We start from the raw sequence: 23,325 nt of genomic DNA, 5'->3' as shown, positions 1-23,325 counted from the left end.
AATTGAGAGAGAGAGAGAGAGAGAGAGAGAGCGGGGGAGACGGGAGAAAATATAAGTGGCGAAAGGATAAAATAAGGAGTGCGCAAAAGTAAAAATAATAAACCCGAGACGAAGGGCAGAAGAGAAGACGGAATTGGAGGGTGGAGGGTAAAAACGCTGTTAGCAGCCGTAGTGCTGGGTCAGGTCGCCGGGATCGCTGTGAAAGTGAGCCCCGGCGCCAGCGATGTGTTTTAGCTGGAGAGGAAAACTGCGGTGCTTTATGACGTCAGCATTACATTTCTCTCGAGCTGCGACCTCGGGGTTGTTGCGTCGCGCCGCCTACAATCGCTTGACGTCACTGCAAACCCGCTCAGGTCTCACTGCGCGCGCCGTTGTGCGAGGATTTGCAGCCAGCTAATCGTAGCACGTAAAGTATCCTGTGCCAGGCTCACAGAATCCTAAAATGAGTAGAAAGACTCTTTGTTTTAAAAGGAGAATAAAGTTTTATTTTTACGCCAAATATTACTCATAAAGCTAAGCACACCCCCACGTTTCCATTCTGTCCACAGATGGTTGCGCCAAGCCTCAACTAATATGCTTTAATAAAGAATACGAAACTTACTGTCACTGCCTGAAACCAATTACTTGTTTACATTTCATGGCCTTCATTGCACCATTTTCATCAGTTGTATGAAATAGGTTTTTCTGTTTGTCCAGTACTTCTCGATTCGGATCTCAGCTTCGTTTCTTCGCCTGAAATCATCCTTCCCAATGTTTGCTGATGTTGATTTGTTTCTCTTTGTGTTTTTTGGTGTTATAATAATATCTTCTTTCCATGATACCGATAATCTGTCAAATGTTGTTCTTACTGTTCCATAATTTCTCTATTTTGTTTTCGAAGTGTTCCTGCTCATTACTGACACTGAGCGAGGTGGCGCTTTGGTTGGCACACTGGACGTATTCGTGAGGACGATTGTTCAGATCAGCTTCGGGCACTCAGATTTAGGTTTTCCGTCATTTCCTTAAATCAGTTGCGGCGAAAGCCAGGATGGTTCCACTGAAAATGGCAACAAAGATTCCCGTCCCCATCACTGCGTTTTCCGGATTTGTGCTCGATTCCTAGTGATCTAGGTGTCGAAGGGACGTTAAACTTTAATCTTTCTTCCTTTCTCGTTACCGGCTCCACTTCCTTGTAGACTATTTCATTAGAAGCTAGTCTCCAGTCTCCTTTTTCGTAGTATTTTTTGTTATACACGTTCTGATGAACCCTCTTTCTATCTGCGGTTTTCTATTCTCGTAGAGTTAGTTGTTTTGAAAACGGTTTCATTTGCTTGTGTTACGTATGATTAGTGTTTTGTGGCCTTCATTTTTATTTTTATTATTATTGAGAGGACGTTTTTGTTGTCTGTATTATTCACGATATATTGCACATTTCTCATTTTCTTTATTCTGTTACGATACGTAATATTCCATAGAGGCTGCTTGCTGCGATTGCATTGTCCAGTTATTAACAGCAGTTGGCATAGTGTCCATAGAGCTGATCGATCTCTCAATACTGCCATCGTTTGAACCGCTCTCATTGTTACTTATACTAAAAGTACGCTATTGGACAGCAAAAAAATACATGAATTGAAGCAATTAATGTTATTCACGTATTTTACAAGCCATAAACTAATTCACAGAAGAAGGAAATATAAAACTGCAGCAAATGAAGCAGGCAAAAGGGCATACAGACGTCTAAAACATTAGATTGAAAGGAAGTGCAAAATGCCAAAGTAGAAGTGTCTAGACGAGAAATGTAATACCATAGAAGCATGCATGACTAAGGGAAAGATAGACGCTGCGTATTAGAAAATTAAAGATGCCTTTGACAACAAGAGAAACACGTTTATGGATGATAAGAGCTCAGATGGCAAGCAAATATAAACAAAGAACGGAAGCAAATTAGGAAGACAGCCGTACTGTCCGAGGCGTCATGTCAGGATTCGCGCGGCTCCCCGCGTCGGATGTTCGAGTTCTCCCTCGGGCATGTGTGCGTGTGCTGTCCTTAGCGTAAGTTAGATTAAGTAGTGCTTAAGCCTAGGAACCGATGACCCCAGCAGTTTGGTCCCCTAGTCCTTACAACAAATTTTTCCAAAGTAGGTGGAGATGCGACATCCGATACAACGAGAAGGATTAGACAAAGCACTGAAAGACCTAAATCAAAACAAGAACCGTGAGTCTATGTCACTCCCTTTGAATTATTGAGATCTCTGGGAGAGCTAGCCACGACAAAGTTATTCCACCTGGTGTGCAAGGTAAGAGACAGGCGAAATACTCTGAGACTATAAGAAGAACGTTCAGTTCCAATTACAAAGAAGGCAGGTGCTGGCATGTGTGAATACTGCTGAACCATCAGTTCAATATGTTATGGTTGCCAAGCACTGACACGAATTATTCACAGAAGAATAGAATAATTCACAGGAACTGATCTCATGAAAGATCAATTTGGGTTCTAGAGAAATGACAGAACACGCGAGGCAATATTGACCCGACGACTTACCATAGAAGACACATTGAAGTGAGCCACACCTACGTTTATAGCATTTGTATGTTTAGAGAAACATTTTGATTATGTTACCATATTGGTTGGATTACATCCTCCGGAATTTTAAAAGTGGTTGTTGTTGTTGTTGTTGTTGTTGTTGTTGTTGTTGTTGTTGTTGTCGTCGTCATCGTCGTCAGTACTGAGTCTGGTTTGATGCAGCTCTCCATGCTACTCTATCCTGTGCAAACTCCTTCATCTCCCAGTACCTACTGCAGCCTACATCCTTCAGAATCTGCTTAGTAAATTCATCTCTTGGTCTCCCTCTACGATTTTTACCCTCCACGCTGCCCTCCAATACTAAATTGGTGATCCCTTGATGCTTCAGAATATGTCCTACCAATCGATCCCTTCTTCTAGTCAAGTTGTGTCACAAATTTCTCTTCTCCCTAATTCTATTCAGTACCTTCTCATTAGCTGTGTGTTCTACCCATCTAATCTTCAGCATTCTTCTGTAGCACCACATTTCGAAAGCTTCTATTCTCTTCTCGTCCAAACTATTTGTTGTCCACGTTTCAGTTCCATACATGGCTACACTCCATACAAATATTTTCAGAAACGACTTCCTCACACTTAAATCTATAATCGACGTTAACAAATTTTTCTTCTTCAGAAACGCTTTCCTTGTCATTGCCAGTCTACCTTTTATATCCTCTCTACTTCGACCATCGGTAGTTATTTTGCTCCCCAAATAGCAAAAATCCTTTACTACTTTAAGTGTCTCATTTCCTAATCTAATACCCTCACCATCACCCGATTTAATTCGACTACATTCCATTATCCTCGTTTTGCTTTTGTTGATGTTCATCTTATATCCTCCTTTCAAGACACTGTCCATTCCGTTCAACTGCTCTTCCAAGTCCTTTGCTGTCTCTGACAGAATTACAATGTCATCGGCAAACCTCAAAGTTTTTATTTCTACTCCATGGATTTTAATACCTACTCCGAATTTTTATTTTGTTTCCTTCACTACTTGCTCAATATACAGATTGAATAACATCGGGGAGAGCTACAACCCTGTCTCACTCCCTTCCCAATCACTAATTCCCTTTCACCTTGCCACCTTTAGAATTTTAAAGAGAGTATTCCAGTCAACACTGCCAAAAGCCTTCTCTAAGTCTACAAATGCTAGAAACGTAGGTTTGCCTTTCCTTAATCTTTTTCTAAGATAAGTCGTAAGGCCAGTATTGTCTCACGTGTTCCAATATTTCTACGGAATCCAAACTGATCTTCCCCGAGGTCGGCTTCTACCAGTATTTCCATTCGTCTGTAAAGAATTCGCGTTAGTATTTTGCAGCTGTGACAGATTAAACTGATAGTTCGGTAATTTTCAACTCTGTCAGCACCTGCTTTCTTTGGGATTGGAATTATTATATTCTTCTTGAAGTCTGAGGGTATTTCGCCTGTCTCATACATCTTGCTCACCAGATGGTAGAGTTTTGTCAGGACTGGCTCTCCCAAGGCCGTAAGTAGTTCTAATGGAATGTTGTCTACTCCGGGGGCCTTGTTTCGACTCAGGTCTTTCAGTGCTCTGTCAAACTCTTGACGCAGTATCATATCTCCCATTTCGTTATCATCATCATCATCTACATCCTCTTCCATTTCCATAATATTGTCCTCAAGTACATCGCCCTTGTATAGACCCTCTATATACTTCAACCTTTATGCTTTCAAATGGCTCTGAGCACTATGGGACTTAACATCTGAGGTCATCAGTCTCCTAGAACTTAGAACTACTTAAATCAAACTAACCTAAGGACATCACACACATCCATGCCCGAAGCAGGATTCGAACCTGCGACAGTAGCGGTCGCGCGGTTCCAGACTGAAGCGCCTAGAACCGCTCGGGCACCACGGCCGGCTTTCTGCTTTCCCTTCTTTGCGTAGAACTGGGTTTCCATCTGAGGTCTTGATATTCATACAAGTGGTTCTCTTTTCTCCAAAGGTCTCTTTCATTTTCCTGTAGGCAGTATCTAACTTACTCCTAGTGAGATAAGCCTCTATATCCTTACATTTATCCTCTAGCCATCCCTGCTTAACCATTTTGCACTTCCTGTCGATCTCCTTTTAGAGACTTTTGTATTCCTTTTTGCCTGCTTCATTTATTGCATTTTTATATTTTCTTCTTTCATCAATTAAATTAAATATTTTTTCTGTTACACAAGGATTTCTATTAGCAGTCATATTTTTACGTGCTTGATCCTCTGCTGCCTTCACTACTTCATCCCTCAAAGCTACCCATTCTTCTTCTACTGTATTTCTTTCCCCCATTCCTATCAATTGTTCCCTTATTCTCTCCCTGAAACTCTGTACAACCTCTGGTTTAGTCAGTTTATCCAGGTCCCATCTCCTTAAATTCCCACGTTTTTGCAGTCTCTTCAGTTTTAATCTACAGTTAGCAGGGATAAAATACAGGGAGCGAAGGTTATGTACAACTTGTACAGAAACCAGGCTGCAGTTATGAGTCTCGAAGGACGTGAAATGAAAGCTGTAGTTGAGAAGGAAGTGTGTAACCTAATCCCAGCCTTATTCAGTCTGTACACTGAATAAGCAGTAGAGGAAACCAAGGAGAAATTCGGAATCGGAGTTACAATTCAGGAAGCAGAAATGAAAACTTTGAAGTTCGCCGATGACGTTACGTCAGAGGTGGCAAAGGATTAGAAAAATCATTTGAAAGGAATCGGTAGTGTTGCAAAAAGGTTATGAGATGAACATCAACGAAAGTAAAACAGTGGTAATGGAATGTAATCGAATTAAATCAAGTAATGCTGACAATATTATAGTAGAAAATGAGACATGGGAAGTAGTTAAGTTTCGCTATTTGGGCAGCTAATTGACTATAGCTGAAGTCCAGGGGACATAAAGTGCATCCCAACAAAAACAACATATTTTCTGGAAGGAACAAATTTGTTAACGTCTAATATAAATTTAAGTGTTAGGGAGTCTTTTCGGAAGCTGTTTGTGTGTATTGTAGCTTTGTGTGGAGGGTAAACAGCGCAGAAAAGAGAGTGGAGGCTTTTGAAATGTGGTACTACAGAAGATTAGATGGTTAGATCACATAACTAATGAGGAGTTAGTGAATAGAATTGGTAAGAAAAGAAATTTGTGGAACAATCTGACTAAAAGAAGGGATCGGTTGATAAGACACATTTTGAGACGTCGAGAGATGACCAATTTAGTACTGGAGGGAAGTGCGAGTGGTAAAAAACGTAGATGGAGACCCAGCCTTGAATACAGTAAGCAGGTTCAATAGAATGTAAGTATCAGTAGTCACGTAGAGATGAAGAAGCTTGAACATGATAAACAAGCGTGGACGCTACACGAGATCAGTCTGTGGCCAGAAGACCACACCAGCACACTGTATATAATCAGAATCAAAGGAGGATTCAAATGCAACCAGACAGTCTTACACAAGAATTACTTTTTTAATTATTATTATCTCATATACGGTAGACTTCTGTAGTTGCAAAACACTCTTGCAATCGCGAACTAGTACACGAACATAGTCTTCGGACGTCATATTGATAGAGTATATTTCGTTCCACTGCCATCCGTTGCAGCGGTTGGTCGTGAGTTGCTACCAGTAATGCGTGTATATCCAGACGCTGCTCCGTAACAGCCCCCAGTTGTTCAAAGGGGGGACAAGACTGGAGATCGTACTGGCGCTGGCTGGAGGAGCAGACTGATATCTAGCGGAGCGCGCTGAGTGATGCGTGGTGTGTGCACACTGGCGCAGTCTTCTTGAAAGATCACTTCATTCTGAACAAAACAGAAAGGACTGGTTGCGTTCTTGGAGGTATTGTGCACTGTCCAGTGTTCTCCCGACAATCAAAGAAGCTATGGCACCACTTACCCTGATACCAGTAGCTGGCTCTACAGTCCCTGGCCCATTTATTAGACGCACTACAGTTTTTAAGGAAATTTTGATTTCTGTCTAACGAAAAATGTTTTTTAATACACAAATTGTTATAAAATGATTGTGTAGTCTGCTTCATAACTAAGGTGATATAACAAATAAAAAACGTAGTATTTGTTGCGAATATTTTATTTCAATAATTACAATAAAAATATTGTGGAAGTGAAAACCTTAGTTTTAATATCTTGTTGAGCCACCTTTTGCAGCTATGAGAGCCTTAACACGACATGGCATGCTGTCGATGCAGAACTGTACTCTGTCCTGCATTTGTGGGTAATTATACCACATATCGATGATCTTCTCTAAGTGCTGTGTTTTTGTTGTGACGACATCATTTACCAACTCCCTCTTCATTAGTTCCCATGTATATTCTATGGGGCTCATGTCGGGACTATTACCTGGCCAGTGTAAGAGAGGGATATTGTGGTTCTTCAGAAAGGATTTAACTGACCTGGCTGTGTGACAGGGAGCTCCGTCCTTCATAAAAATAAATGGTTCCCCATTCGGGAACCATTCTCTGAGCTGTGGTATTAACCGTTTTTGCAGGACTTCCTTTTACTGGTCTTGCCTCATTATGACTTTAACCACGTAAAGACGTGCTGTACCCAGCCACAGATGACAGACCAAATCACCACCTTAGTTGCATGTTTTACGGTCTGAATAGTGCAGTGTGGATGAAATTTTTCTCCTATTCGACGACGCACATACTGAGATTTGTTAGCAACAGTAGATACAAAATTCAACAGTGTAATAAGTGCCCAGAATACTGTCATCAATTTTCCGATTAATCGCACACCTAATTATTACAAATTACATTAAAAATGTGCAGTGCTTCTAATAATTTGGCAGTATATGTCGCTACCGAGCGATGTGGCGCAGTGGTTGGCACACTGGACTCGCATTCAGGAAGACGACGGTTCCGATTTAGGTTTTCCGTGAAGTCCCCAGATCGCTCCAGGCAAATGCCAGGATGGTTCCTCTGAAAGGACACGGTCCCTTTCCTTCCATAGCATTAAAAAATTCGAGCTTGTGCTCCGTTTGTAACGACCTCGATGTTTTATGCCCGCATCTCGTGGTCGTGCGGTAGCGTTCTCGCTTCCCACGCCCGGGTTCCCGGGTTCGATTCCCGGCGGGGTCAGGGATTTTCTCTGCCTCGTGATGGCTGGGTGTTGTGTGATGTCCTTAGGTTAGTTAGGTTCAAGTAGTTCTAAGTTCTAGGGGACTGATGACCTTAGAAGTTAAGTCCCATAGTGCTCAGAGCCATTTTTTTTTTTTTTTTGTTTTTGTTTTATGCATTTCAGCACTGCCGCCTATCGAACAAAATACCAGCGTAAGGGATATCAGACCATTTGTGCGATTGCCGTGAAGAGTTTCTAACAGACGGAACACATCATCTCATTCTCAACGGAGAGAAGTCTTTAGAAGTAAAATTATCGTAAAGTAAAAGTCTCTTCAGACGTAGCCCAAGGGATGTTACAGGAACATTACTTTTGACAATATATATAAATGATATATACAAAGGTATCGGTTAGTACCAAAATTTTCTGATCGCCCACCAATTCCTCCAAGTAGGGAAGTATCGTTATTTTCTAAATTTTAAACAACAGAGTTGTAGCATGTTGAAATATATAATAATAATTACTTACCAAATTCATTACTTCGAAATTTCATGATAACCTAATGAAAACATCAACTCCAACAGCTTACGCTTACTATGAAAGCTGGAATGCGCGCTACTGGGTGGTAGGGACCGGGTTGACTACCACTTATCTAGTAGATAACGTCGGAAGCTCCATGAAGCTTTTGCGTATGACGCTGTTGTGTACAGAGAGGTTGCAACTCTAGAAAATTGTAGCGAAATGCAGGAAGACCTGCAGAGGATCGAAGCTTTGAGCAGGGAGTGGCAATGGCCCCTCATCAAAACAAATAAAACGTATTTGTGTACATTGACAGAAATACCCGTTATTGTATAACTAAACGAGTGCACAACAGTCACTATAAGCAATTAATTCCACAAATTGTCTGGGAGTTTGGGGTTGGATCGATTTCAAGTGAAGCGACCAATAAAATTAATAGCGGGTGAGGAAGAACCCAGGCTGAGATTCATCGGAAGACTCCACAGGAAATGATTCATCGGAAGACTCCACAGGAAATGATTCATCGGAAGACTCCACAGGAAATGTAACCTACAAACCCTCGTTCAACCAATATTTGTGTACTGCTCGTCAGTGTGGGGTCCGTAACAGATAGGAATGATAGAGGAAATACAGAAGATCCAAAGAAGAGCAGCACGTTCTGTTACACGTTCATTTAGTAAGCGCGCAAGCTCACAGAGAAGCTTAGCCAAATCCAAAGGCAAACGCGGCAAGCTAGGTATTCTGCGTGATGCTGTAGTTTCTTGTTAAAGTTCTCAGAGCGTACGTTCCTAGAATAGTGAACCAGTACTTTGCTTCCGCATATCTGTATTTCGCAAAAGGGCCGCGAAGGTCAAATTGAAGAGGTTCGAGCCCACACAGATGCTTACCACTTATCGGTATTCCCGCCGACAGGAGACGGGAGAACCGACGCTGGTACACAAAACATCCTCTGCCGCAGTCCTCTGCAGCACGCCGTCAAGTGGCTTGCAGAGTATAGATGTAGATGTCGAGGGGTTTCACACAAATATGGAAAGACCAAAAACACACAACTTTACCATGCTTAATACGGCGTAGGAAACACAATTGCATTCAACACAGCTTCCAGTCGTCTCGGGGTGTATAAATATAGGTCCTGTGTGGTATTCAAAGGAATGCTGTACCATTCTTCCTGCAAAATAGTGGCAAATCCAGGTAACGATGATGAACATGGATAGCGGTCACGCACCCTTCTCTCCGTGGTAGACCACAAAGTTTTCAATAATATCAAGATCTGGTGTACACGAGAGATGTGAAAATTCTTCCTAATGCTCAAAAAACTATTCAGACGATGCCAGCCGTTTGAACAGGAGCCCTGTCGTTTTGGAACACATGACCACCATTGGGGAAAAGACATTGTTTCATGGGACGGACCTGATCAGCCAAAATGGTCACAAAATATTTGGCAGTATTTTGACCTAGCAAGAGTAACCATGGGGCCCATGGAATACCACGATATTGGATGCCCAAATTATCACCGAACCTCCCCCATGATTCACTCTTGGAATGTGGAAACAGAAGGTGGAACCAGTGTGAAACGAGACTCATCGGACAAAATTACTTTCTTCCATTGTTCCAGAGTCCAAGTTTTGTGGCTTCTGCACCACAGTTTCCTGTTACGAATATTTGCATAACTGATGAGTGGTTTTGGAAATCCATGCCACCCTGCAGTTGCCACTTTACGAGCAACAACAGTTGTTCATATACGAATTCACTTAGCTCCGACATAATGCACTCACAACTACACAGAATACTGTTCTGACCACGACTGACACTTGCAAACTACTGAGGCCGTTACGCCGGCCGCTGTGGCCGAGCGGTTCTAGGCACTTCAGTCCGGGACCGCGCGACTGCTACGGTCGCAGGTTCGAATCCTGCCTTGGGCGTCTATGTGTGTGATGTCCTTCGGTTAGTTAGGTTTAAGTAGTTCTAAGTTCTAGGGGACTGATGACCTCAGAAGTTAAGTCCCATAGTGTTCAGAGCCATTTGAACCATTTGAGGACGTTACTCAGTTGCCGTTCGTAGTCAGATACAACAACGCATTCTGCAGGCATCGCTAGGATATTGCATTTATGTTCAAGCATGCATTTCCCTCCGTTTTTCCCTTATTTTTGTCTAATCCTTCTATATGTTGACAGGACGTTAAGTTCTCTTCCTTCCTTCTGTATATCATTGCCTGAGGCCCTGTGGGACTAGTGTTGACGTTTAAGTTTATGCAGACAGGTAATAGACAACCCTATTGTATGCGACTTCTTTTAAAATTTGTTATAGTTAAAACAAAAGACAGCTCAGGAGCTGTGTATGGAGAGCAGTGCTTCCGATGGATTACTCACAATTTGACCAAAGCTCAAAAAACAGGATCTAGTCAAATCGTGTAAGGAAATGCTCAAAACATTCGACAAAGGAAATGCGGAATTCGTATACAATACCGAAAAGGAGACAAAACTCTAAGCAATTATCAACTGTTTAGATGTTCGAGGCTGGACCGACACCAACAAAAGTGGATAGTTCGTGAAGCACTTAAATAAAACATCACTTGTCCCTTTGGTTACACTTGACATGTCGCGATCACTCCCTTAGGGAATCGAAGAACGCTGAAGGATCTAGAACATCTGTTTGCCACAAATCAACGGTGAAATAAGGGAAAACAGTCGAAAACGTTAACATTCTTTGACAGTGACATCTGTCACGTCAGCACGTTAAACGCAAGATTCTTAAAGTAGAAACGTCGAATAACTATTTGACGGAGAATATCATTTATCGAATCGACAAGTCTGCCCGTTTTACCTACTTTATAGATTAACTATTTCATTTTGTTCTTAGGCAAAAAAACAAAAAAACAAAAAAAACGCGTGGACGTTGATTTTCATCGCTTAGAAAAGCTGTCGAATTCTTATGAAGCGTCGTTTCTGCAGTAGCTACACCACTTTCAGCGTTGGTTCGAATGTGTACGAAAGTGTATAAATTTGAAAGGCTAGAACGGTGTGGTGAGAAAAAGTTAGACGATTTGTACAAAAAATGTTTTAAATTATTATTGTTTTTCGTAATTGCTACTAACTGCCATTCTTTCTTGCAGGTACGTATTTCGGTGTAACATCGGAGATATAGAGCGAGAGGAAGCAACGCCCCAGCTCGTAGCCCAGCTCCCGGCCATGTCTTCCTGATGCTCCCAGCTGACGGTATGAGTGCGATGTTGGCCCTAATTTGTGCTGTGTTCGCCGCACGAGCACTGTAACTTAACGCCGCGTCCCAGTCGTAAATACTGTATGTATAGCGGGACGATGTGTATCAGCAAGGCAAGTTCTGTTGTGGGCCCCCAACTTTTCCGGTATATGGTTCCTGTTGCTTTTGCTGCCTTGTAAGTAGCCCATGCAAAGATAATGCTCTTACACATCTGTAGAGGTGTTCATTTATCGGAAGTGTCTTATGACGTCGCAACATCAGTATGTTTCTAAAAGAAACGGAACCAACGATGGCGCTGTAACTGCTATAGTGCCGAGGTATTCTTCGACAACAAATACTGACTGTATTATAGTTTGACTTAGGTTTGTTGAATCACACTGCTAACTTTGGTACAATTACAAAATCATATGTTCACAGAAATCACAATATAAAAAGTTTGAACAGTTATTTTATATTTTTCCACATAGATGTCAGCACTTACAACTAGGTCATATTGACGTATGAACTATAGTAGACAAAACATAAGGAAGACAGCTCAACAAATATTGGAAAGCATTCACTTAGAGATTAGGGTGCGCTAACAAAAAAAATGCTTTCTATACTGTATTTCGGAATCGTCACGATATTTCTCCGGTTGCACTAGGTAATACAGGAGACACATTTTCTGTACTTACAATGAGCTGCAGGAAAACAGCAATTGAAAACATCTGTCCTCCTCTCTTCTGACACCACTCAAAGGGTTAAACATGATGCCTGTCCGGTGTAAGTGAGAATAATTTGAACTATGATTGGTACGCATCCGTACGAAAGTAGTTACCTGCTACGTTCTCGCCTGAAATTTTCGCAACCAGGGGAGCTTCTGATTACTGGTATTGACCTTTGGCAGATTGAAAGACACCAATCCTGTGCCCAATTTTCCTCTACCTCTTTCTGCAACCATAACTTGAAATCGGAGGATGGTGGATTAACATCCATTAGAGAGCCAGAAACTTTCTCATTGCAAAGCCAATCCTACATGAGACGAGATCCGTTTATTCGTCAGTGATCCTCGTATAATTTCCAGTGTCTCTGCAATGCCTTTGCGACGTGGTTATCGTCACCGTTGGCGGCGTTGTATTCCTGTGTACAAATCTTTGAAAGCAATAGACATTGACCTTGCTGGCCAATTCAATAAGCAGCAGCTTGTTGGGGGTCCAAATGTCGTTCGTGGACTGAGAATGCAGTTCACCTGTGATGCTAGTGGTTTGTTTGGAGGCAGTTGTTGGCTGTTGTATGGGGGAACCATGCAGACTATGGTGGCTTTGAAGCTTTTCCTGATGCAAACATTTCAGCTTGGAAGACATGGAGTGTAGCGGAGAGTACAGGACTACTAGCTAAGGTTCCTTATGGTACATTTGTTCCAGACAAGCCTTTTAATTTATTGTTCCATGTCGTATTTTCAACAATTACTATACACATTTTGAGTGTGACATGTTCTGGAGCCCGTATGATGACCAGGTTTGGGAGCCACTTAAATCTATACTGCTTGCACAGCAAATTAAACTCTGACGTACTGAACAAAAGACTGTGTGATGTAATTGGGAATGGAGTCTTCAAAAGGAAAATCGGGATAATTTCGCCTAAATTGGATACCTGGCAACCCTTGTTACTCAGGAATTTCAGTACGACGTATGTTCTTGCGCGTCTGACAATGTTTCCCTCATTAAGAAACGCGATAGCAAGTCTTTAAGTCGAATCGCATTTCAATCCGAAGATTGGATTCAGCTTTCCGCGCTAATCTATCCTGTGCATGCTACTTGATGAACCTGCTTACTGTAATCAGCCGTTGGTCTCTCTCTTTAATTTTTACCCTCTGCACTTCCCTCCGTTGCCAAATTGACGATTTGTTAATGCCTCAGGGTATATGTTATCAAACAATCCCTTCTTTTAGTCGAACTTTGCCAAAAATGTATACTCCAAATTTGTGTCAGTAGCGTGTCATTAGCTATTCGATCTACCCATCTAATCTTCAGCATTCTTCTGCAGCATCATATTTAGAAAGCTATTCTCGTTTTGACTGAACTACTTATCGTCCACGTTTCACTTCCTTGTAGGCTACACTCCACACACATCTTGACGAAAGACTTCGAGACACTTAAGGTTATATTCGACGCTGATAATTTCATGTTTCTCAGAAATGCTTCTTGCAAATGCCATTTTATATTTTATGTCTTCTCCACCTTACCATCGTAAATTACCTTCCTGCCTAAATATAAAAACTCATCTGGCACTTTTAGTGGCCCACTTTCTGGAGTGCGTCCCTCAAAAATACGTGATTCGATTTTACCCCATTCCATTAGCTTTTTTAACTTTTATTCACGTTGATCTTATAACAGATTTTCAAAAGTCTATCCATTCCGCTCAACTTCTCTTCCTCCGCTGTCTCTGAAAAAGTTTCACTTTTTATGGATTGACTTCAGAGTTTTCATTTCTTTACTCTGAATTTTACTTCTGTTTTTAATTTTGTTCCCAAATTTCACCTTGCTTTCCTTTACTGGTTGGTCTGTTTACAGAAGGGATAACGTCGGAGATGGTTACACACCCATGTCATTGCGTTCTCAACTACTGCTCCTCTTTCATATACCTCGATTTTTACAACTGCTGTTTGGTTTCCGTAGAATTTATGAATAACCTTTAGCTTTTTGTATTTTATCCCGTTTACCTTCAGAATTTCGGAGGTGTCAGAAAGTTTCCCTATATCCACAAATGCCATAAACATGTTCGTCAACCTATCTCATAAGCCTTTCTCTCACTTTTTTGGAGTTGCAGTTGGTACATTCGCTTCTGGCATCGTGGCCGTTGAGAAAAATGTGCTGTATTCTGTTCATTCCAAACTGGCAGGATCCAGGTTCTGATTGTGCAGGTGGGGGATCACAGTTTGTCGCAGTCATTCCCTGCCCCATCCACACCCCTTCCTCTCCTCTCCTCACTTCAGCTACGCAAATGTAACTTGCCATACCGTTTAACGAGGCACAGATGTCTACGATGTTTGTTTATATCAGTGTGTGCATCGGTGTAACATAATGTCCAAACAAACTCAGTTCCCGAGAACTACAGCATTTGAAAAGCATTCGTCCACGCATTTGTTAAATACGTGTCACACAATTGATGGATCTATAAAAGGCAGTGATAGGAAAACGAGACAGATGAAAGAATAGTTAGTAAACTGTTTACTATTTCAAAAGTAATGGCCTTATCAGTTAATACATTTATCCCACTGAGACACAAGACTGTTAGTGCCTTCATGGAAAAATGCTGAAGGTGAATTACAAACCGTGACTGTTCCCAGGCGTGCACCTGTTCTTCCGAAGTAAACCTACGGTCACGGCCTTTCTTCAGGGCTGTAAAAATGTGGAAATTGCATGGGGAGAGATCGTAGGTGTATGTCGAATGTGTAAAGGGTTCCCAGCGAATCTTCTGCAGCTTACTCGAAACCACCTTGGCGAAATGTGGACGAGTCCTGGATACAGAGTGCAATAGTGGTTGCGTTGGCAACTGCAAACATTTTTCCATGGAGGCAGTGACTGTCTTGTCTTACAGTGGGACAAACGCATTAAAAGTTACAAAGATTACTTTTGAAATAATAAACAAGAAAAAAAAGGTTCAAATGGCTTGAGCACTATGGTACTTATCTTCTGAGGGCATCAGTCTCCTAGAACTTAGAACTACTTAAACCTAACTAATCTAAGGACATCACACACAACCATGCCCGAGGTAGGATTCGAACCTGCGACCGTAGCGGTCGCGCGGTTCCAGACTATAGCGCCTAGAACCGCTCGGCTACCCCGGCCGGCAAATAATAAACAATTTACGTACTTTTTCCGTATGTCTCCTTTTCATTTTACTGCCCAGCCTTACATAGGGTGTTTCAAAATTACACTGACAAACTTGGAGGGAATGTAGAGGGTGTCTTGAGGCACAAAATGAGAACCGGAGCCCGTGTCCGTAAACTTCATCCAGCGACGATACAGAGTGTCGAAGTTAGAGGCGCCGGCGCCTTCCGCTATGCCACCTCTTCGGCAGTAAACGGACTTCGTATCCTGACGGACGTCTCGCAGTGCTGTTACTCAGTGATCACGACTGACTGCCACGATATCCAGTGGAGAAGATGGAGCTATCTGCTGCATAAACAGGCCTTGTCTCCTATGAACGCGTTGCTCTGTTGCCTCGGTGGATGAGAGTTTCGGGCACGGGATTCCACGCGCAGTTTATTTTATTTTTTTCTTCTGTATCGCAAAATCGTTGGAGATTTTGGTGGTTCCAGGAGAAAAATAATTGCAGATGGTAACCCGTGTTCGAAACAGTCATTCACCGAGGCAACGAAGCATTGCATTCGTAGGATATAAGGCCTTTCTTCGCAGCAGCTGCTCGATCTTATTCACTGGCGATCGTAGCAATCAGTCGGGATCACTGAATAACAAACAACATTACGAGACGTTCTGCCTCGCCTACGGTCAGTCAGCGTAAAAAGTTACGTTTGCTACCGAAGGGATGGCCTAGTGGCAAGCGTCGGCGCCTACAACTTGGAGACTGTAGCATCGTTGGATGACGGTTCCGAACACAGGTTCCTATCCTCATTTTGTTCCTCAAGACACCTTCCACATTCTCTCGAAGTTTGTCGGTTAAGTCTGAAAGACTGTATAATAGCAACAACTTTGACATCTAAATTTACGCAAAATGAAATCTAAGTGTGCAATTACCACAGTCAGCACTTCACTGTATACTGCGATTATGAATACAGGTCTGCAGAATATAAAAATGCGGACTTGTTAATGAGGGGAACGCTGTTCCTTTCAGTCATCAGCGCCTGTGTTTCGGAGATCGGTGTACCTATAACTTTTTTCTTACTGTAGCGAGGTTCTTTCTGTTTCTGCCACGGCGTACGCTACTCCCTGCGTTTTACTAGTCCTACCTGTGGATTCTCGAACCGTGTTGTAGCCTTTGAGTGAGTACCTTTACCTGGCTTGAAATGTTCTCCGCAGGCTGTCAAGATGCAACACCACGTGGGCAACAAATTGTAAATTTCTAAAATTCCTTGACATTTTGGGGACAAAGTTTTCGTACTGCTGCAAAATTTGGAAATTGCGTTTGTAAAAATATGAACGCTGTTTTACTCCATTATTTTTGCGGTTGGGGTGGGGGCATCCTGTGAACCGCTGCTCCCTTCCCGGCCTGTCGGATCCGCGCCTATGTGGGTAGTCTTCAGTCCAGTCCCATAGCCTATATATCATAAGTGAGAATTTGTTGCAACAGTGAGGAACTGTATCGAAGCTTACCGTAGCAAGAAACATCAGCGTATTCCACAGAAATCCACGTTTCGGCCTATGGCAACTGTTGGAGGGGTGATTGTGCCGGTGTGCAGTTGCGGTAGTGGGGCCGGGCCGTGTCGCGGCCTATGGCAACGGTCGGCCGGCAGCGACTGCGACCGTGACCCTGCTCGCTGGAAGCTGCGAGAGCGCGGACGCTGCCGGCTCGGGCTGAGCGCACTCCTCGGCGGCCATCGATCGCAGCCGGCGCTCGGACTCGACTGCCCTCGGTCGGCTTCGGTTAGCCTCGGCTCTGCGCGGGGCGCCCAGGCCAACCTGGTGGCAGTAGCGCGCCGCCCGCCCGTCGCCGCGGGACACCGACGCTGCGCCGCCTGCACGCACGAGCCTAGCCCGGCCGCTCGGTACGTGCTGCTCCGCTGCCGCCAGCGCTACTCTCTCTGGCCCCCATAGGGCGCGCGGGGCTTCCCCCAGCTGCAAGCTCCCGTCTTGTCGACTGTTTCAAAACCATGTAAACATGCAAAAAAAGGGACGCACTTGACTGTCTCCGAGCTCTTCACTTCAAGTTCGTTCAAGCCGAATAGAAACGTCATTGTAAGTAGACACCACTCGTTCCTGCCCTCGTCGTTGACACCGCGATCCATTTCGACACTAAATCTGTTCCTTCACGTTATCGCCCACCAAGAAATTTGAGATCCATGGAGGCCACCGTAATGGTCCAACGACAGACAAATGTGCAGTCGAAGTATTCACGGGCTGTTCGGGCGTAATGTGGAGGGCAGTCTTGCCATTCTTTCGTTGGGTTCTGTGTCACATGGTGTGAAACGTTATTTCATCGTTGAATGTCATAAAACTCTCAATGCCCCGTCGGAATTCGTGTTTTCTCGTACACTTACCGTTGTCTCACGAATACGCATTTGTCTTGCTGTCAGTAGCAGGCATGAGCACAACCTAAACTCATCAAATATTCACCACTGTGTGTGTGTAACCTTCGTCGCCTGTTTCACTTCGTACACTGAAACAGCGCCTATTGTATGACTATATTTGTACCAGCTCTTGGTCACCGGTCAGTTATTGAACTTGTGATTGATTAGATAATTACTTTGATATGCCGAGTAATATTACACTCTTAAAATTAAAAAAAATTAAAAGCGACCGTTTTTTCCATCAGTGTGAGCCATCGAGATGCCATAAATTCACACTCCAGCTGTTTTTCTTCTCTTCGGTTTCTTGGGTGGTAAAGAACAGTAGGTGTGTGCGCACAAGAGCAACGATTCTTTATCCTAAATGTCCGCGCAGATCATTCCTCCCGCACAAATCTACGCGGATGCGATAGTCGACTTTCATTAGCACAGCTCTTTAATTGATCTTCATTTGATTATTACGCCTCACCTTTCAGTAATTTTTTACTTTTTGCTCATCTCTACAACTAGTAACAACTTTTTCTGTAACTGATTTATTTACTGATTTTTGTAACAATAAGTATCCAGTTACTGATATCCTGTTAAAATTTACCAATAATTCTTTTCTCAGTGTTCTCCGTTGAACATTTCTTATGTACAATGGAAGTCTTCGTTAGAAATGGCCATGGACATCGCAGAATACCAATTCAGACTGCTGCAAATCAGCATTCTGGAAGGCTCGTAGAGTGCTTCGATACTCTCGAAGTTGAGCCCGCCACGACGAGTGTTGCACCCGTCTTTCAGTGAAGAAATCTCCGCAGCAGTAGCGTATCTAAATTACGTAACAGATCCATTACTGTACAGTCATTCATTTTGCTTAATTTTGTCGTCACTGTTTGTTAGGAATACCAATCGGCCTTGATTTGAGAAAAAAATTATTACTGAATTTGACAGATTACTAACCCCATACATATTGTTGAAGAAGTAAAACGGGGTTGATGGCTAATGCAGCGTGCCGATACATTTTCAAGATAATTGTTGATGTTAATCGAACCTAATAAATAATTTGTCCGCCGCAGTCTTTGGATCTCGTGCAGAGACGCTCTGATATGTTACTATTGTTGACAGTTTTCCGACTACCTTTAATACGAGAACTGTTATGAGAGCACGAACGAGGAGACATGCCAGTAGTGGCCGGAAGGTTCCAGATACCACATTTCCTCTAAGTCGCTGTTCAACCGTTCCAAAACTGACTTCATTGTCACTCAGTACTAAGATGACAAAAGTCATGGGATACCTCCTAATATCGTACCGGACCATCTTTTTCCCGGCGTAATGCAGCAGCTCGACATGGGATGGACTCAACAATTCGTTGGAAGTCCTCCGCAGAGTGAGCCATGCTGTCTCTATAGCCGGCCACATTTGCGAAACTGTTCACGGTGCACGATTTTGTGCACGAACTGACCTCTCGAGTTATGTCCAATAAATGTCCGCTGGGATTCATGTCGGACGATATATGTGGCAACAGCATTCTCTCGATCTGTCCAGAATGTACTTCAGACCAGTCGCGAACAATTGTGGCTCGGTGAAATGGCACATTGTCATCCTTAAAAATTCCATCGTTGTTTGGGAACATAACGTCCAAGAATGGCTAAAAATTGTCTCCAATTAGCCGAACATCCTGAGGACCCAGTCCATTCCACGTAAACACAGCCCCACTCATTATGGAGCCACCACCAACTTCACAGTGCCTTGTTGACGACTTCGGTCAATGGCTTCGTGGAGTCAACGCCACACTCGAACCCTACAGTTAGCTCTTACCAACTGAAATCTGTTCAGGCCATGGTTTCCCAGTCGTCTATGGCCCGACCGACATGGTCACGAGTCCAAGAGAGGTGCTGCAGTCGTCCACGCGCTGTTACCAAAGGCACCCGCATCGATAGTCTGCTGCCATTGTCATATTTTGCTGCGGTGTCCGAACAGATACGTTCGACTTACGTCCCACGTTGGTTTCTGCGGTTATATCACGCGTTGCCTGTCTGTCAGCACTGACTACTCTACGCCATCTCCGCTGCCCTCGGTCATTGAGTGAAAGAGCGACATGGCTTCATGTATCAGGTGTGCTAGTTCGTTGTCGTATATAGCTGTTTATCCCAATAACTTACGTTTCACTCGTCAAAACCATCCGAATTATGTGTCACTGCATGTATTAATTGATGATTTTGTGGCTAAAAGGCTAGAACACTCATAAAGATTGTAGCAGCCGCCTAAATGGAAGGTCGTTCTCTAATGATTAAATTTATCGATTACGAATGTTCTAGAACACGTGACTGTGCATTGAATACAAATACAGGAAACCAGTCACATTTTGAAATACTTGTGTATCCTCATATACTAGAGCCCGTTCTGTCTCATCGTCAGATGTAACTTCCATCTCCACCACATGAAGATCTGACTGAGAAAGCTAAAAAATTAATTCATGAGAATAATCAAATACTTCAAAAAGTGACAACTTGCGGTTTTATATTTTATGGCCATAATTTTGTGTTTAGTGTAAATGTTCAAACGTGTACGGCGCCACTGAATGCTTGCATAGTATATTTCAGTGTTTATAACTGTTTCGGTGATGAAAATGAAAGATGGAGAAAGTGGTAATCGCCGCCAGCGAGTGATTTACTCATCTTCGTTGTAAGCTCCTGAAATTTCTAAGAAATTTTCGTAATCCATGATAAGGGTGCAGTCGGTCTTCCTTTCAGGTAAGCTGGTACCCGTTCAGGTAAACGGGCTTAGGTCTCGTCATAAGCTGTGCTGGAATTTTACGTATACGTTTATAGCATTTGTAGACTTACAGAAAGCTTTTGACGACGTTGCCTGGAATACACTCTTAGAAGTTCTGAAGATAGCGGGGGTAGAATACAGGGAACGAAAAGTTACGTACAACTTTTACAGAAACCAGATGTCAGTTAAAAGGGTCCATGGGCATGAAATGGAAGCAGTGGTTGAGAAGGGAGTAAGACAGAGTTGTAGCATATCTCTGATTTTATTCAATCTGTACAGTGAGCAAGCAATAAAGGAACCCAAAGAAAAATTTGGAGAAGAAATTAAAGTTCATGGACAAGAAATAAAAACTGATGACACTGTAAGTCTACCAGAGACAGCAAAGGACTTCGACAGAAGTTGAACGGATTGGGAACGGATTTGGCAGTGGCTTGATAGGAGGATATAAGATAACATCAACAAAATCAAAGCAAGGGTATTGGAATGTAGTCGAATTAAATCAGGCGATATTGAGGGACTTGGACTAGGGAACGAGGTACTGAAAGTAGTAGATGAGTTCCGCTATTTTGATGGGCGAAGTAGAGAGGACGTAAAATGTAGACTGATAATAGCCAGAAAAGCGTTTCTAAAAAGAAATTTAACATCAAATATAAATCGGAGTCTTTTCTGAAGGTAGTTTTCTGGAGTGTAGCCTTGTAATGAAATGAAACGTGGTCGATAAAAAATTCAGGCAAGAGGAGAACAGAAGCTTTCGAAGTGTGGTGCTGCAGGAGAATGCTGAGGATTAGGTGGCTACATCATGAAACTGTCGAGGAGGTACTGAATAGAATTGAAGAGAATAATTTTGTGGCGTAGCTTGACTAAACAAGGGATCGGTTGATAGGACACGAACTGAAACATCAAGGGGTCACCAATTTAGTGTTGGAGGGAAGTGTGGAAGATAAAAATCGTGGAGCGAGACAAGGGATTAATACAGTATGCAAGTTCAAAAGGATGTAACTTACAGTAGTTATTCGGAGATGAAGAGACTTGCACAGGGTAGAATACCATGGAGAGCAGCATCAAACTACTACTACTACTACTACTAATATTATTACTTTGTTTCTTGAGGTTAGTAACTAACTTTTCATTCAGATCACAGTAACTCTCTTCTTTCTTCGTCGGCTGCCTGCACTATGAACGATAGCGTTGATATCGTGAACGCTTTACAAAGATTTATTGTAACAAGAACTTCATTTGGACGAGTTTAAACACGCTACGAAATATAACCGCGCAGTCTTGATAAAGACGCAAATACTTCAACTTACATAAGTTCCTCTAAGCTTACAGCCACGAGTAACGACTGCTGTATACAGCAATAAAATAGTCTGAGACATACGTACAGTAATTAACATCAAGAATTTTTTCCGTTACTGCTCGCTGCATTGTTTGCTTCAGAGACAGGATTTTTGTCGGCTGGAGCAGCTAGAGCCGTGGCAATACCTGACAACGTCCTTCCTTTTCTGCATTCGCTGTCATATAACGTTTAACGAATCACCCAAGGACTTAAACAATTTCGAAACCGCCGTTTCCCTGTATGTTTGATTAAGTTGAACTCGTAATCATGTTGCAGGTAAAGACTTTTTGTAGTTGCATGTAAAGAGTTTAGTAAAACATGGTAGTTGGTGTGAAGGCTCAGTGAATTCACCTTTTTTGTCGTGAGTTGCATGGATCTAAATGAATACAGAAAGCAATTAAACAAAATTGGTTACAATCCATATACTCAACCAGGTATGTTTAGTTAATGGCGGTCGCTTTGAAAGTTGTATCCTTTTGAGTCGGCGCACGTCCGCTCTCATCCATTCCACTACTCAAAACATCGCTCGCTGCACGTCGTTACGTGTGAGGCTGCGCAGATGCTCCACCGTGTTTACTCTCCTTTAGAGCGCGAAAACACGGGTGCAGGAAACTCATTGTCCACTGCCACTGTCTTATCGATTTTGATGAAACTTATCGTGTCGTTATGACACATGTCTCACAAATACGGCACGACAAATACGCGGTGTTAAAGTAGGATTCTTCTAATTACTGGAGACTCTATCTTCTGCAGGAGAGTATTTTAACTTGCGCATGAGACGACAAAGATTTCATGTTGAAAAGAACAGTACGATTTTTCAATGGTAAATCGTTTAGTTGAAGGCAACTACGGTTTTGGAAAACTGCTTAGAATTATTTTTAGTAACAAGGTTTTCATTACATTTCGCATATTTTCCAAGTGCTCTCCACGGACCTTGAATCTTCTGTGGTTTCAAACATAAACGTAGCCGCCAAACATGCAAGATAAACCCAAGAGGAATGAATAACTCTCGGCTGGCACGACGAGTAGATTTCCGTGGACGGCGTGTAAAACTACATTAACAGCCAATGTCTTCAAAGTGCTGATGCCATCTTCAAATACTTTGAGCTGTAAGAGTTGCAGTAGCGGACTCTCGATGAAAATCATGCCGCACAGTTGTAACTGAATTGCACCTATTGAAAGGGCCAACGCAGATCGCCATTTTTGCTGTTTTCCTCGTCTCTCCTCGAAGCGCACTGGGTAATGAGCGAGCGAACGGCCGAAGGAAAACCCTTAGCGTCAACTACATGAAACAGCAACCTATATATAGTGTTAAGATGAACTTTTACGAGGGGCGTTTGAAAAGTTTGTGCCAAAATAAAAATTAGTTACGTGTTTGGGGTAAACCTTTTTTATTTTTCGACATAGTCTCCTTTTAGACTTATACACTTCGTCCAACGCTGTTCTAATTTGTTGATCCCTTCCGAATAATACGAATTGTCCAAGTCTCCAAAATCGCTATTAGTTGCTGCAATCGCATCCTCGTTTGAATAAAATCTTTGTCCCGGCAGCCATTTCTTGATATTGGGGAACAACTAGTAATCCGAGGGAGCCAAGTCCGGAGAAAAGGGGGAATGTGAAACGAATTGGAATCATATATTCATGAATGTTGCGACCAGAACTGCTGAAGTG

The 23,325-nt window shown here is 42.7% G+C and overlaps 1 protein-coding gene across 10 annotated transcripts in view; it reads left to right on the top strand.

Annotated features, from left to right (window-relative positions):
• LOC126273157 (rho guanine nucleotide exchange factor 18) overlaps positions 1–23,325 on the top strand; it is a 552,051-nt gene that overhangs the window by 64,723 nt on the left and 464,003 nt on the right. The window contains exon 1 of one of the 10 annotated variants that reach the window (XM_049976614.1): positions 17,010–17,042. The exons of the other annotated variants lie outside the window; for them this stretch is intronic. The gene's annotated coding sequence lies outside the window, so the exon portion shown is untranslated. Of the gene's footprint in view, positions 1–17,009; positions 17,043–23,325 lie in introns of those variants that run through there. 10 annotated transcript variants of the gene reach the window in all.

The sequence above is a fragment of the Schistocerca gregaria genome, chromosome 5 (genome assembly GCF_023897955.1).
Source record: "Schistocerca gregaria isolate iqSchGreg1 chromosome 5, iqSchGreg1.2, whole genome shotgun sequence".
Lineage (NCBI taxonomy): Eukaryota > Metazoa > Arthropoda > Insecta > Orthoptera > Acrididae > Schistocerca > Schistocerca gregaria.
The sequence above is the reverse complement of the archived record's forward strand: the minus strand, read 5'-3'. Positions and strand labels throughout refer to the sequence as shown.